The sequence below is a fragment of the Aulonocara sp. 'chitande type north' Nkhata Bay genome, linkage group LG4 (genome assembly GCF_057382095.1).
Source record: "Aulonocara sp. 'chitande type north' Nkhata Bay isolate Kocher_YH1m ecotype deep benthic linkage group LG4, A_spYH_male_GT1.1, whole genome shotgun sequence".
NCBI lineage: Eukaryota > Metazoa > Chordata > Actinopteri > Cichliformes > Cichlidae > Aulonocara > Aulonocara sp. 'chitande type north' Nkhata Bay.
In genome coordinates, this window is record NC_141347.1 from 19,168,760 (window position 1) to 19,183,782 (window position 15,023).

Consider the following 15,023-nt stretch of genomic DNA (forward strand, 5'->3'; position numbering starts at 1 on the left):
TGACTGTGGCTACTTTAAACATGAAGTTATAAAAGGTAAAAACAGTATTTGATGCAATTTAAAAAGATATAATCTGAAAATACATCTTAAGATTGATTGATTTGCTATTCTGTCATTACAATACAAATAATGTGGTCAAATCCTATGAGAAAGGCTAACTGAGTGGGTTCTGTTGTGTTACTGAATGAACTATGATGTATTTCAGCACTCTCATAAAGGTCTCTTCTGTTGTCAAAGGAGGGACTAAGAGGATGAATGGCTTCCCTCAGTCCTGCCATCTCCTCAGGCCCCGAAGGACACTGTATTGTTGGAAGAACTACACCACCACTCTCTGGTCAAGGTCCAAAGAGAAATGTTCTTGAATGTCCTGAAAATCCACTTGCTTTTGTTATGAACAGTATAACTATAGTATGCAGCAATTAAAAAAGTATGTTAAAGTCTTTAAAAACAAAGACAGGTGCACATGTTAAATATATGCATGTCATGAATTTCAAGGTACAAAAACATAAGCGTTATAAAACATCTGTAATAGCATATTTTATAGTCATACCTCAGTGTTTTCTGGTGGAGCCAAAGGATTTTGAAGAAGTCCAATAGTCCAAAGTTGATTAGGCGTAAGATTTTGTTCTGTTCGCAGGGCATGATTATCCCACCCGTTCTTGAAAGTGTCAAGGTCCTTCTGCAGACGTTCCACAAAGATGTACTGAGCACAGAACAGGTGGAGGCTGTTGGAGGGGTCGAGCAGGCTGTCTTCCTCAAGGTTGTGAAGTAGCTCATAATAAACACTGGTTACAGCCATCCAGACATCACGCCACAAGCGCTCAACTCTACAACATAAAAAATATCAAAAGAACACAGTAGTTTACAACTCCAGTCTTGTACCTGTTTTTGATTTACTAATGATAAAAGACCCATGTATTTAAAAATAAATGAATAAATATTGAATAAGACGCTGGTGAATGTGATGATTGATTTGGGTTTACAATATATATATATATATATATATTGCTAAGTCCTGTATATAACTTACCTTTGATTGTGAACACTTTTTCCTGAAATGTAGCTTGCTCTGCCACAACCACGAACAGTAAACATGCAATGAGCAATGCCAACATTTTCGACACCCTGGTCTCCTCTAACTCTGCATGACGAAATAGAATACAAACAAGTGTTCAGAAGGTTGAATAATAATATAGCATGTATCAAGGTTGTACATTACCTTAAAGGAAAGCCAAACTGTTCAACAGAGCTCACAAAGAAGCCTAATGCAGTTGATGCCTTGTTTTTATTTCCAGCACCAAGGTACATTATCTGGAAAATAATTTATGAATAAATGATTTTGTTTTGAAGAAACAAACACAATATCTAACAAACTAAGAACACCTGACAGTTATATACTTTCTTAAAGTAAAATAAAGACAACTCAACACTAATGAACGTAAATTTCTTGTCAAAGGAGTGGTAGAAGAATACGCCACTTTCTCTCTATAGGGTAGTTAATTAATTTTGAGAAAAGAAATTGTGATTGCAATGGAATATTGTTTACCTTTCGCGAATAGCCATCAATCCCAGCAAATATAATTATGCCATATCTAAAAAAAAAGAAAAAAAAAAGAAAAATATGAAACACACACACGTCCAAGTATAACATTTGTCCACAAGTCAGAATTTATCAACTTGTTTTTTTTCTTTGCTTACTAAACAGGAATTTTTTTTTTACTTTGTAGAAATAGAAATGTACCTGGATGCTCTAACTGTTAACGTAAAATGCCTTATGCTCAAATCATAAATGAAAATAGTTACAGTGTATCCAGAGTGCTGAACATACAAACACGTACTGTACACAAACCTGATGAGTTTGTGGTTTGTATCTACATGGACCAATGAGAGGGGACCTTTTACAGAGTACACTCTTCTTGCAACACAGCCGACAGATGCCATCCTTTCTAGGATTCCTGCAGCATCTACCCTATGCATCGATGCAGACACTTGCTCCCATTTGACACGGTATCCCATGGCCTGCAGTTCCCCCATCATCATTCGATAGCCGATGTGTGGCAGTCTCCTTTTAACTGATCTAACAAGGCTGTCCAGCTCATCATCTGTGACACTGCTATATGATGCATGAAATGAAAGTCCATACTCTTGCATCCGACGAAATAATGTCCTTTTGCTGACACCCAGAAGCCGAGCTATACTTGGAATGGAAAATTTCATGTTGATGAGGCTTTGCAAACATTCTTCTGATATACTAAGTTTACGTTGTCCTCTCGCTGTGTATACAACATCAACAAGAGAAGAATGTGGGTGTCTCTCTCCGTATTGAAAATTTATCAGTCTCAAAAGATTGGATAAGGCATTAAGAATATCTTGTGGTACTGCTAAAATATTACCAAATGACCGTATAAGTCTCAATTCATGACTGATGACATAATGCAAATAGTCCATATCTACAGGTCTGCGTTGTAGAGCTCCATGAAGCTTTGTTAGCAATCTTTCATAGAACTGCCTCCTTATTAATGGTACCTGGAACAGAAATTGATACATTTGCTAATTGTGCACTAATGACATATTAATCTATGCATACGTACATGAACACAACAGGAAGATAAACAAATTAAATCATTTACATAAACAAGTACATCCTTTTCATAGGACTTTTAATGACCTTTAGTTTAAAATACATTTGTGATTTAAAAATACTTAAAAATGCAAAATATGTGAAAACTTTTTGTCCAGATCGGAGCAGAATATTCATATTTAAAATTAATTTAGTTACAAATGGCTTGGTACAGCACCCTTTTTACACTGACAGACAGGCAACTATTTTGTTTTACAGAGTACGGCAAGCAAAGATGTATAAAAAAAAACAGGTGACCTGCAACACTGCCATAAAGACATTACTTCCAACCCTACACTTGTCTTACCGTTATGTGCCTGGAATCTGCCATTGCTTAATATGTTATCATCACCACTGGCCATCAGGAGTAAGGCTCTGGCACCCTTGTAGATGCTTTTGCAGTTTGAACCTCAAATCCCTGTACTGCAGAATCCATTTCAAAGTTAAAGTGTTTGTTTATTCACAAAAGAGACAGGGGCATCACTGAATTTAGCAAATTTTAGCTGCCAGCTAGCTTGCTACAACGAATAGGCTAATGTTGGCATTTTACCACAACTTCACCAGATTTAGCTAATAAAAACTACACCTATGTCCAGTCGAGTGAAATAGCAAAGAAAGACGACGGAAAATGATTACTTACCTGTGGTTTAGAGGGTCCACTTGAACTTGATGCAGCCATTATTGAAAGAGGCAAAAGAGAAAAATGGCAGCTTGGTCAGCACGAGCAACGGACTCTATAATGTATGCAAATTCATGCGGGTCGGAATCCCCGCCCCCTCAAGCGCGCCTCCGGACGCCAAAACAGTGCCAGCAGATTGAAACTGAAAAATGGTTTGAAACCGAAAAATGGATTGAAACCGAAAACTGGATTGAAACCGAAAAAAAATGGATTGAAACCGAAAAATGGATTGAAACCGAAAAAAAAAAAAATTGTAAGCAAAAACAAAAAAATTACAGTTTCAATTAATTGTTTTTCACTATCAATTTTTTCTTCGGTTTCAATACAAGATTTTTCAGTACATTTATTTCAGTTACAATATTTTTTTTCGGTTTCAATCCATTTTTCGGTTTCGTTTCAAGGTGGCATCGTTCTGATTCCATATTTTTACAGGTGTGTCCAGTATGCATACAAACAAAGAAACAAAGAAACAAAAAAAATGGTTTACTGATGGCTCTTTTCTGGTTATGGCATGAGGAAAAAGACTAAATAACATTAGAGGACTCCTCTTTTTTTATAGTCTATTTTGTGAATGCGCATTTATATTTTAACGAATAAAGAAAGTTATTTTATATTTTATTATTAAATGTGCAATGTCTTCCTACACATCAAAATCTCTCTTTCTTTCTCGCTCTCTTTCTCTATACATATACATATATATGTATACTTTAAAAATGTATTCCACTACAGATTACATGGCCCAAAATTTATTTTGTAATGTATTCTGTTACGTTACTCAATGAGAGTAACATGTTCTGAATACTTTGGATTACTTAATATATTATCATGCTTTTTACAACTACATGAATGTACTATTGCTGTGTGATTTATTACTATTACTGAAGGTTACTCACCATAACAATATGAACTAGATTTTTAAATCTTAATATAAAATAAGTAACGGTAGAGTGGACATTAGGTAAGGCTGCAAACTATAGAAAACTATTCCGTGCGTACATAAAACAGGTCCGCGGCTCCGAACCGTAGTAAAGGGACCTCTGGCTAATATGTCGGGTTCCGTGTCGGGATGTAGCCAAAAACTAGCTTTACTTTGTTGTCTGGATCAACTTTGCTGATGAGAGACAGGCATTAGAGCCTCATAATGCGTGTTTTGTTTGTGTTTCCACTGGTGTGGAATTACCACAAATATGAAATGGGAAAAGACGGCCATGTAATCCATTTATTTCTGCAAAGTAATTGTATTCTAAATATCACCTTTTTAAATGGTAACTGTAACGAAATACAGTTACTCATATTTTGTATTTTAAATACATAACACCGGTACATGTATTCTGTTACTCCCCAACAATGCACATGAACAGTTTGAAGGCTGACGATTCTGCTGTTTATTATTGTGCTCAGGACTCACAATGACTGGAGCTGGTCCAACAGTTGTACAATATCTTCCATGTGTCAACTATGAAATAATTTGTTAAGGAAAATATGAATTGAATTTGGAATGAAATCTGCTCATGAGAACACTGTCATGTTTAGATGATAATAAATGACGATGAAGACTAAGTATTCTCATTTTATTTTCTGTTTGTCACACAGTGACTGAAGTATTTCAGAATTTCAGTCACTGTGAAATTCTAACATGTGTGCAGAATCATAAGCTGTCATCATCCTTCTGTGTTTCTTGAAAATATTTAACATTTTCATCTGTTTCGCTGGTTATCTACTTTTGTCCAAATTTTATTTACAGCACCTTTTTACAAGCTTCCCGTGGTTTTGTCCCCATTGAGGGAACACAAAGACTTCCATCCATCCATCCATCCATCCATCTTCATCCGCTTTATCCGAGGCCGGGTAGCGGGGGCAGCAGCCTAAGCAAAGAGGCCCAGACCTCCCTCTCCCCAGCCACCTCCTCCAGCTTATCCGGGGGAACACCAAGGCGTTCCCAGGCCAGCCGAGAGATATAATCTCTCCAGCGTGTCCTGGGTCTGCCCCGGGGCCTCCTCCCAGTGGGACATGCCTGGAACACCTCACCCAGGAGGCGCCCAGGAGGCATCCTTGTCAGATGCCCGAACCACCTCAGCTGGCTCCTTTCGATGTGGAGCAGCAGCTGCTCTACTCTGAGCCCCTCCCGGATGGCCGAACTTCTCACCCTATCTCTAAGGGAGAGGCCAGCCACCCTTCGGAGGAAGCTCATTTCTGCCGCTTGTATCCGCGATCTCGTTCTTTCGGTCACTACCCACAGCTCGTGGCCATAGGTGAGGGTAGGGACGTAGATCGACCGGTAAATTGAGAGCTTCGCTTTTACACTCAGCTCCCTCTTCACCACGACGGACCGGAGCAGCGTCTGCATTACTGCAGCTGCAGCCCCAATCTGTCTGTCGATCTCCGGCTCCCTTCTCCCATCACTCGCGAACAAGACCCCGAGATACTTGAACTCCTCCACTTGGGGCAGAAACTCATCCCCGACCCGGAGTGGGCATTCCACCCTTTTCTGGCTGAGAACCATGGCCTCAGATTTGGAGGTGCTGATCCTCATTCCCGCTGCTTCACACTCGGCTGCGAACCGTTCCAGTGCGAGCTGGAGGCCCTCACCCGATGAAGCCAACAGAACCACATCATCCGCAAAAATCAGAGATGAGATTCTGAGGCCACCAAAGCGAAAGCCCTCCGCCACTTGGCGCAGGCCCACCACCCGCAGGAGGCGCCATAGGGGTCGGGTGCATTGTGTGCCGGGTAGCGGCCAGGAGCGGAGGCCCTGGCGGACAGACCCCCGGCTGCCAAGACTGGCAATAGGGACATGGAATGTCACCACTCTGGTGGGGAAGGAGCCTGAGTTAGTGCGTGAGGTTGAGAGGTACCGGCTAGATATAGTCGGGCTCACCTCTACGCATGGCTTGGGCTCTGGAACCAGTCTCCTGGAGAGGGGCTGGACTCTGTCTCAGTCTGGAGTTGCCCCTGGTGAGAGGCGGCGGGCTGGGGTGGGTATTCTAATATCCCCTCGGCTTGCTGCCGGTACGTTGGGGTTTTTCCCGGTGGATGAGAGGGTTTGTTCCCTGCGCCTTGGGGAACGGGTCCTGACTGTCATCTGCGCTTATGCGCCGAGTGGCAGTTCGGAGTACCCAGCCTTCTTAGAGTCCCGGGGGGGGGGGGGGGGGGGGGGGGTGCTTGAAGGTGCTCCACCTGGAGACTCTGTTGTCCTGCTGGGAGACTTCAATGCTCACGTGGGTAACGACAGCGAGACCTGGAGGGGCGTGATTGGGAGGAACGGCCTCCCTGATCTGAACCCGAGCGGTGCTTTGTTATTGGACTTCTGTGCTAATCACAGTTTGGCCATAACGAACACCCTGTTCGAACATAAGAGTGTCCATAAGTGCACGTGGCACCAGGACGCTCTAGGCCGTAGGTCGATGATCGATTTTGTAATCGTATCACCAGACCTGCGACCATATGTTCTGGACACTCGGGTAAAGAGAGGGGCTGAGCTGTCAACTGATCACCACCTGGTGGTGAGTTGGATCAGGTGGCGGGGGAGGACGCTGGACAGACCTGGTGCACCTAAACGCGTAGTGAGGGTGTGCTGGGAACGTCTAGCAGAGGCCCCAGTCCGCGAGATCTTCAACGCACACCTCCGGCAGAGCTTCAACAGCATTCCGAGGGAGACTGGGGACATTGAGTCCGAATGGACCATGTTCAGTGTCTCCATTGCCGAAGCTGCTGCATTGAGCTGCAGCCGCAAGGTGGTTGGTGCCTGCCGTGGTGGTAATCCCCGAACCAAATGGTGGACACCAGAGGTGAAGGGAGCCACCAGGCTGAAGAAGGAGTCCTATCAGGCTTGGTTAGCCTGTGGGACTCCGGAGGCAGCCGACAGGTATCGACAGGCCAAGCGGAATGCGGCTCGGGCAGTGGCTGAAGCAAAAACTCGGGTGTGGGAGGAGTTCGGAGAGGCCATGGAAAAAGACTTTCGGACTGCCTCGAAGAGATTCTGGCAAACCGTCAGGCGTCTCAGGAGGGGAAAGCGGTGCTCTACCTGCACTGTGTATAGTGCTGGCGGAGCGCTGCTGACGTCGACTGAGAAAATTGTCAGGCGGTGGAAGGAATACTTCGAGGACCTCCTTAATCCTACTGACACGTCTTCCGAGGAGGAAGCAGAGTCTGGGGATGAGGGGAATGACCCGCCAATTTCCAGGGGCGAGGTCACTGAGGCAGTTAAACAACTCCTTGGTGGCAGAGCCCCTGGTGTTGATGAGGTCCGCCCCGAGTTCCTGAAGGCTCTGGACGTTGTAGGGCTGTCCTGGTTGACACGCCTCTGCAATGTTGCGTGGAGATCTGGGGCAGTACCTGTGGACTGGCAGACCGGGGTGGTGGTCCCCATCTTTAAGAAGGGGGACCGGAGGGTGTGTTCCAACTACAGGGGGATCACACTCCTCAGCCTCCCTGGGAAAGTCTATGCCAGGGTGCTGGAAAGGAGAGTTCGTCCGCTAGTCGAACCTCGGATACACAAAGACTTCACTCAGAGGAAAAGCAGGGGTTGAAATTGTTTTTAGGTGCACACGATTAATTTTCAAAGTTTAGCCAATTTGACCCATTTTGGCATTTGACGACAGCAAAAATATATCCCAAAATATTATCATTTTAGTCTTGAACGTCTGAAATTACTTTTCCTTTAAATGACCCAATATGCACAAGTCTCAGTTTACCCATTTTACATTTTTATACTGTTGTACAGGTGCTAAAGGTCTCTGTACATTGAGCCTGTTCCATCAAATTAATTTGATGTAGAGATCTCTTCTAGCATCCTTCTACAGTGATGGTCTGGTGACTGGCCTTGTTTTCTGGTTTCCTTTCTTTTAGGTAATTAGTGGGTGGAGCTCACCCTCTTATAGATGTGGCACACCTGAGCAGGCCAGGATCAGGTGCACAATAAAGCAGATTTTCCAGAGCATCTGGTGGTTCCTGTCCTTCATGTATGCTTGGCTATGAAAGCATTTAGTTTTTTTTGTTTCGCACTTGCTCACTCTTGCATCCTCTGTGCATTCAGTCATTGCAAGCATGCTATTTTTAGTTTCTTTATGTTATTACACTAAAGTATGTAACAGCCTCTCCTATTGTTTGTACCAGAAGAATTAAGTCTTCATTATTAGCAAATTAGGCAGTGAATAGAGTGACAAAGGAGTACAAATCTCACAAGAAGTACTACGACTATTTTATCTATGATAAACAGCATTTTATTTTTTCTGACTTGCACTTACAGTCATGCTAATTTCATTGTCATGGTAATGACTAAAATCTCTCCTATTTTCTTATTTATTTATAAGAAAATTTCCTATGAAGGAAAAAAAGAACTTAAATTTTAATTTGATTTCAAAAAGCATTTTTGCTGAAATGTAGAAATGTTTGAAATGATATAAGGTTCAAAATGTAAAACATGCTTAAACTTGTATTTAATTAATTTCTGGCTCAAATCAAACATTATAATGTGGTTTAAATTTGTGTGGACTCTAAACATGTTGAGAAAATGATTAATTCTAACTGAGTTCTTCCAGTGAGGAGGAGTTAATGCAAAACAGCAATGTCTTTCATGTGTACTTATCTAACAGCAGAAAGGATGACAGAGAGCAGTGGACTCACACTTTAACAATATGGACTTCAGGGCAGGACTGCTGCTTTTAACTGTGTTCTTGGCAGGTGAAGATTTTTCACTTACAGATATAAATATTTTATTGTTTGAGCCTACTCCTGTTATAGTAAATGACCACTTTTCTTTGTTCTTTTTTTAATCCGACAGGTGTCGATAGTCAGACAATAACACAGTCTGAATCAGTGGTTAAAAGGCCAGCAGATTCCCACAGACTGACCTGTACAGGCTCCAACATTGATTTCAGTAGCAGGTGGATGGCCTGGATCAGACAGGCTCCTGGAAAAGGACTGGAGTGGATTGCCAGTATCAGATATGACAGTGCTTACATCTATTATTCTCAGTCAGTTCAGGGCAGGTTCACCATCTCCAGAGACAACAGCAAAGAGCAGCTGTATCTGCAGATGAACAGCCTGAAGACTGAAGACACTACTGTTTATTATTGTGCTCGAGAGCCACAGTGACTGGAGCTGGTTGAATGGCTGTACAAAATCCACCATAATGTATGTTTGTTAAAAATACAACTTAAGACTATTCTCTCATACCCCAGAGACAATGCTTGTATGATTTTGTTGTTAAAATCATTGCCAGAAACAGAAACCTCAACTTTTAGTATTCTGAACAAAAAGTAGTGCTTATCAGAATATTGGAGGACAGTCAGTGACACATCGTTCCGTAACTTTTCAATTTGGCTATTTTGTCTATTTTAAGAACAGAAAAAACAAAGGAGAAACTCTGATTGTCATGCTCATTCTTTACCTTTGCTCAACATTTAGCCTTCACTTACTCCTTGTGTCATTAATTCATACTGTCCTGTATTCTCCTTCTTCCAATGCCAAGTCACATCTTCCTTAAACTCTAACCATGCTGCAAGCTGCACCCATACAAATATGCAAAATGTCTTCATCTTGTGTATCATTTTAGGAGGTGAGGGTGAGGAAGAGAAACTGAGCTTTGCATATCTGCTTATTCACTGTCAACTAAACTCTGTGTCTGTTTCAGCTGCTTGTGATCACACTGAATCTTCTCTTATCAAAACTACTAGTATAGAAGGAACAAATAAAATTGATAATAAAGTTGATATTAAACCATATTCACTAAATAGGTTTGTTTTTATAACACAAATGTAGGTTTTGGACTCATAGGGTATGAGACGAACACACAACTCATCCCGTCCTGTACTCTTTTTCGTTAATGCCAGTGCACAGCCTTCTGATTCCCACCCATTCTGCAAATTGTCACTATCACAAATGCACAAATTATCTTTATCTTGGGAATCTTTTTGCTGGGAGGAAGAGAGGAAGCAAAATGTTTATTCATAGGTTCTTTTTGGTCATTGATCAGTGATCATTATTACCAATAGAAGTATGCACTAAAACAGAAAAAAGCTGGCTCTACTAACGTCACACACAAGGCAAGCTTTACAAAAAACAACTCCTCATTAAGATCATTGTTTTGTAGCAGAAAAAAACCACATGTACAAATTTAAGGGCTAAGCCTTTGGAGTGTGTGTTGAACAGTTATGTTCAACACTAGAGAGCATGCAATGACAAGCCTTTTACCGATTGAGAATAATCACATTTGTTTGGATAATGAGTTCAATTTCTTAAAATCCTTTAAAAATAACCTGTATTAGGCTACAAAAATTTTAAAAAGCAACACATCATGCCACGATCTAAAGAAAGTTAGGAACAGCTAAGAACCAAAGTCAGTGACATCTGTCAGTCTGGGACTGTGTGTTCTAGACATAACAGATTCGCTCAATTGAAAAAAGAATTATAACAATACATTACATTTAAAACAAATTGTCTATATACTGCTAATACCTTAAATGGATCAAAACATAATATATTCACGAATATGCAAATAATAGTTACTTAAAAGGGAGTGATGTCGCAGAGTGATGTCTGCCTGTCAGTGAAAAGACAGATCAGCTTAAAGATTTCCTCTTTAGCATCAATCATGTTAGCTCTGATACTGCTGCTGGCTGCTGGATCATGTGAGGAGCTTTTAGTAAATTCCCTCATATAAATATATTAGAAATACTTAATTGTCAGATGAATGATGGATGTAATGTTAATTTCTGTTTCCACAGGTGTGTACAGTATTGATCTCATTCAGCCAGACTCAAGGTCTGTGCAGCCTGGACAGTCTTTTTCCATCACCTGCCAGGTTTCTGGTTATTCTATGGCTGATAGCAGCTATGGAACAGGTTGGATCAGACAGCATGAAGGAAAAGCAATGGACTGGATTTCTCATCAGTGGGGTGGAGGCACCCTTCGGCAAAATGGTGATTTAAAGAACAAGTTCAGCTACAGCAGAGACACTTCTGCCAGAACAGCAACAATAACAGGACAGAATCTGCAGACGGAGGACACAGCTGTTTATTACTGTGTGCGTGTTAGTGACACAGTGATCCAGAACACCAAGAGACCTGCACAAATACTCAGAAACCTGCAAGACATGCATGGTGTAAACTTGAATATCAACAATGACATGAAAAAATGACATGAATTAACAGTCACTGCTCACTTCTTCCCTAACACACAACTCCCAAGTATATTCAAGTATATTCATTTGATTAAATGTAACACACAGCTGTGTGTGATTTATTCTTATTCCCAGTTATTAACAAATTCACACATGTTGAAAGACTTTCAGAAATGAATAGTGTTGTTGATTGTGTAGTTGCAACATGTCTCAGTATTTTGTAAACCACAGGTTGTGTCCTTCTCAAGCTGCACCTCAGACTCATATATAAGCACACTCAAACATCCATTCTACCCCTATACCTATCATACATTTCAGGCTTCACAGCTGAAGTCTCAGCCAAGTACAACAACACTGAACAGAGCACGCAACTTTGGCCCTCATTTCAGGTGACCAAAGTGTGTATCAGTGGTCATCACTTTGTGTCATTATGGATTCTTTCATTGATGTATGGTTGGAATACCTACCAGGGATACTGTTAACATTGCTTACACTCTGGTGGTTGCTGTCATTATTCCAAGGTGTGGTTGTTAGGTTTTGTATTGTTGATTGTTATTTATGCTTAGAAATATCTACTTATATATGCTTAGAGTTTTATAATTAGTTTTAGATTGGTAGAGGTTTGATCCTTAATAGTAGGGCTGCACGATTAATCGTTAGAAAATCGCGATCTCGATTCATACTTATGTGCGATCTCATTTCCAAATGACAACGATTAAAAAAAAAGGACGACGACAACGACGATTGTACCACATTTTGATCCGGGATGTCCTCTGCATGAAAACAACCGCTCACTCTTCCTGCTCAACAAATGACAAGGGCGGAGCCTTATACCACGTGATACAGAAGCTGTGCCGTGTGATGCTAAAATTAGCACGGAAAAAACAACGGAGAGCACGTCAGGGATGACGAGAAAGCGACAGGAGAAAATCCGTTCCGGTCAACCACCCAAACATCAATAACGGGAACCTTATACAGCGCTTCCCTATACCCGTCGAACTCCCGCAGGCACAAAGAAATTACGGAGGCTATCACTTATCACCTGACCAAAGATATGGCTCCCATCAACACTGTGCAAAACGAGGGATTTACGAAAATGATCAACACCCTAGACAAACGCTACGCAGCGCAACTATTTTTCTATTGTTGTTGCACTACCTGCTCTATACACACAGTGTCGAGCAACGGTGGAGACGGAATTTCAAGCACTACAACATTTTGCGGCAACAACAAAACGTGAGACATTTGTTGTTTTTATGTTTATTTATTGTTTTTATGTTCAGTCTCAACTGTTACGAAGTTGATGTGCAGTTAATAAGTGCAATAAATATTTATACTGGAAAAGAAAATCGTGAGAGAATCGTGATCTCAATTCTAAGCCAAAAAATCGTGATTCTCATTTTATGCAAAATCGTGCAGCCCTACTTAATAGTCTGCAAACTTTGTGCGCACACCTACATCCTGGGAGCATGGGAAGAGGTCGTACCTTGTCTTATTGTTTTATGGTAGGATAAACGTATCTATATCTGTCTTAGTCTAAGTGCCTTTTGGTTTGATGAACTGCTGGACTTCGAGACCAGCAGGTTTAGGGAAGTCCCACACACCCCACCCACACACACACACACCCACACACACACACACACACACACACACACACACACACACACACACACACAGGCAAGGTACTCTTTGTGTGTATGTATACGTCGTATGTTAATGAACCTATGCATATTCATGTAACCTCAATAAAAGAGCAGTGTTAAGGGGGAGCGGACGAGAGCAACTGGGGTCAAGCGAAGGAACGGCGTTTGTCCGGTTCTCTCCCGTGCACGAGAAACATGAAGAACTTTGCCTCCTTCGTGTCTTGCTTGCTGTGTAATTATATTGTCTTCAACGTTCCAGCGAATAGGTTCAAGCTACAAACCTATCAGTGTTGATTGTCAAATCATAGCAGAGTCATCCATATAACATCTGGTTTTAATGTAGTATCTGTTACCCACAGTCAGTCCAGGGCAGATTCATGGATTCTTCATTCCAGTAGTAAAGTCTCCACAGCCAGCCATTTTTTTTATTGTGCCAGAACAATACTGTCTTCCATCTTATTGAAAACCTCATAGGATGTATTGTTGTTTGTCCCTATGATAAAGAACATTTTTCTTTTTCTATCTAATTTCAATATCTTCCTAATGAAATTGAAAAAAAAAACCCAAAAAGACTTGAATTTCAAAGTAAATGTTTCATGAAATATGGAAATGTTTCAAATTATATAAATTAGAAAATGTTACAAAGACTTAAAAAAAAAGTAAAATATTAATTTGAGTGCACTAAAAGCACTTTGAGTTATATTAGAGACATGCTAAATGTGGTTTAAGTATGTCTAAATTTAACACATGTTGACCAAATGATGCCCAAATTAATTACAATTGAGTCATTCCAGTGAGGAGGTGTTAATGTCTACTTATCTGACAGCAGAGACGATGACAGAGAGCAGTGGACTCACAGTTTAACAGTATGGACTACAGGGCAGGACTGCTGCTTTTAACTGTGTTCTTGGCAGGTGAAGATTTTTCACTTATAATGACTCTTATTATGTTATAAAAGAAGATCACTTTCTTTTATTATTTTTAACCTGACAGATGATGATAGTCAGACTACAAAACAGTCTGAACCAGTGGTTAAAAGGCCTGGAGGATCCCATTAGATTTGAAACTAGATTAATAAAATTGAACTGAATTGAACTGAAACCGTCTCTTATAATTGTTTACATGTTAGGGATACAGTAGTCCAAGCCACCAAGAGACTGCACAAGACATGGATGATGTAAATTTGAATATGAACATGAATTAACAAATGTGTTTCTACTTCATCTTCCACAGAGAAGTCACAATGTATCATAAATCTATCTGTCTCACCCAAATACACAGATGATTCTTTAGTGTACTATTCAATACCAAAATGATTCAAACTATCAGTACAGCTTAACAACTAGCACGCTTATATTAAACCACATTCACTATATAGGTTTGCTTTTATAACTAGGATGTAGATTTTGGCTGATGCAGTATGAAACAAACAGACAAAACAGAACATAGAGTAAATGAATTGTTTTATTTACAGAAGTAAGCAAAAAGAAGAAAGAGTTAAATAAAGATATGTTATGAATTGTGAGTTTGTATGAGCCTGTTGTATGAACAAAAGAACTCGACATATTAACTCTAATAATTACTTAAAACCTGCAACCTCCATTGTTCATAAAGGATATACCCGCCACTGGAATAACTGTCTGGGAACAAATAGCAAAAATAAGACAGTGGAAGGGGACTGGGGAGGGGGTTGTACTGAAAAACAATGTTGAACACTAGAGGGCACATAATGACAAGTTCCTCACCTCTGTCAGTATCCAAAGAAATGACAAAAAGGTTTTCAACAGGTAGTTCAACAGTGACCGTGCAATCATTTTTGTTGCAGTTTATTCTGGTGCTTGAAAACCTGAACATCATTTGACTGTCGACCTCCTTATCTGTGACATTTCATTACTGTGATAGTATAGCTTACACTATATTAGAGAGCTGACAAAACATTCTAGTATACTTACTTCCAAA

General features: G+C 40.7%; 1 protein-coding gene and 1 pseudogene across 1 annotated transcript in view; one reads left to right on the forward strand and one right to left on the reverse strand.

Annotated features, from left to right (window-relative positions):
- Positions 1-15,023, forward strand: part of LOC147332397 (uncharacterized) — a 231,710-nt gene that overhangs the window by 89,823 nt on the left and 126,864 nt on the right. The gene's annotated exons all lie outside the window — the stretch shown is intronic.
- On the reverse strand, positions 105-2,040 carry LOC147332402 (uncharacterized; annotated as a pseudogene).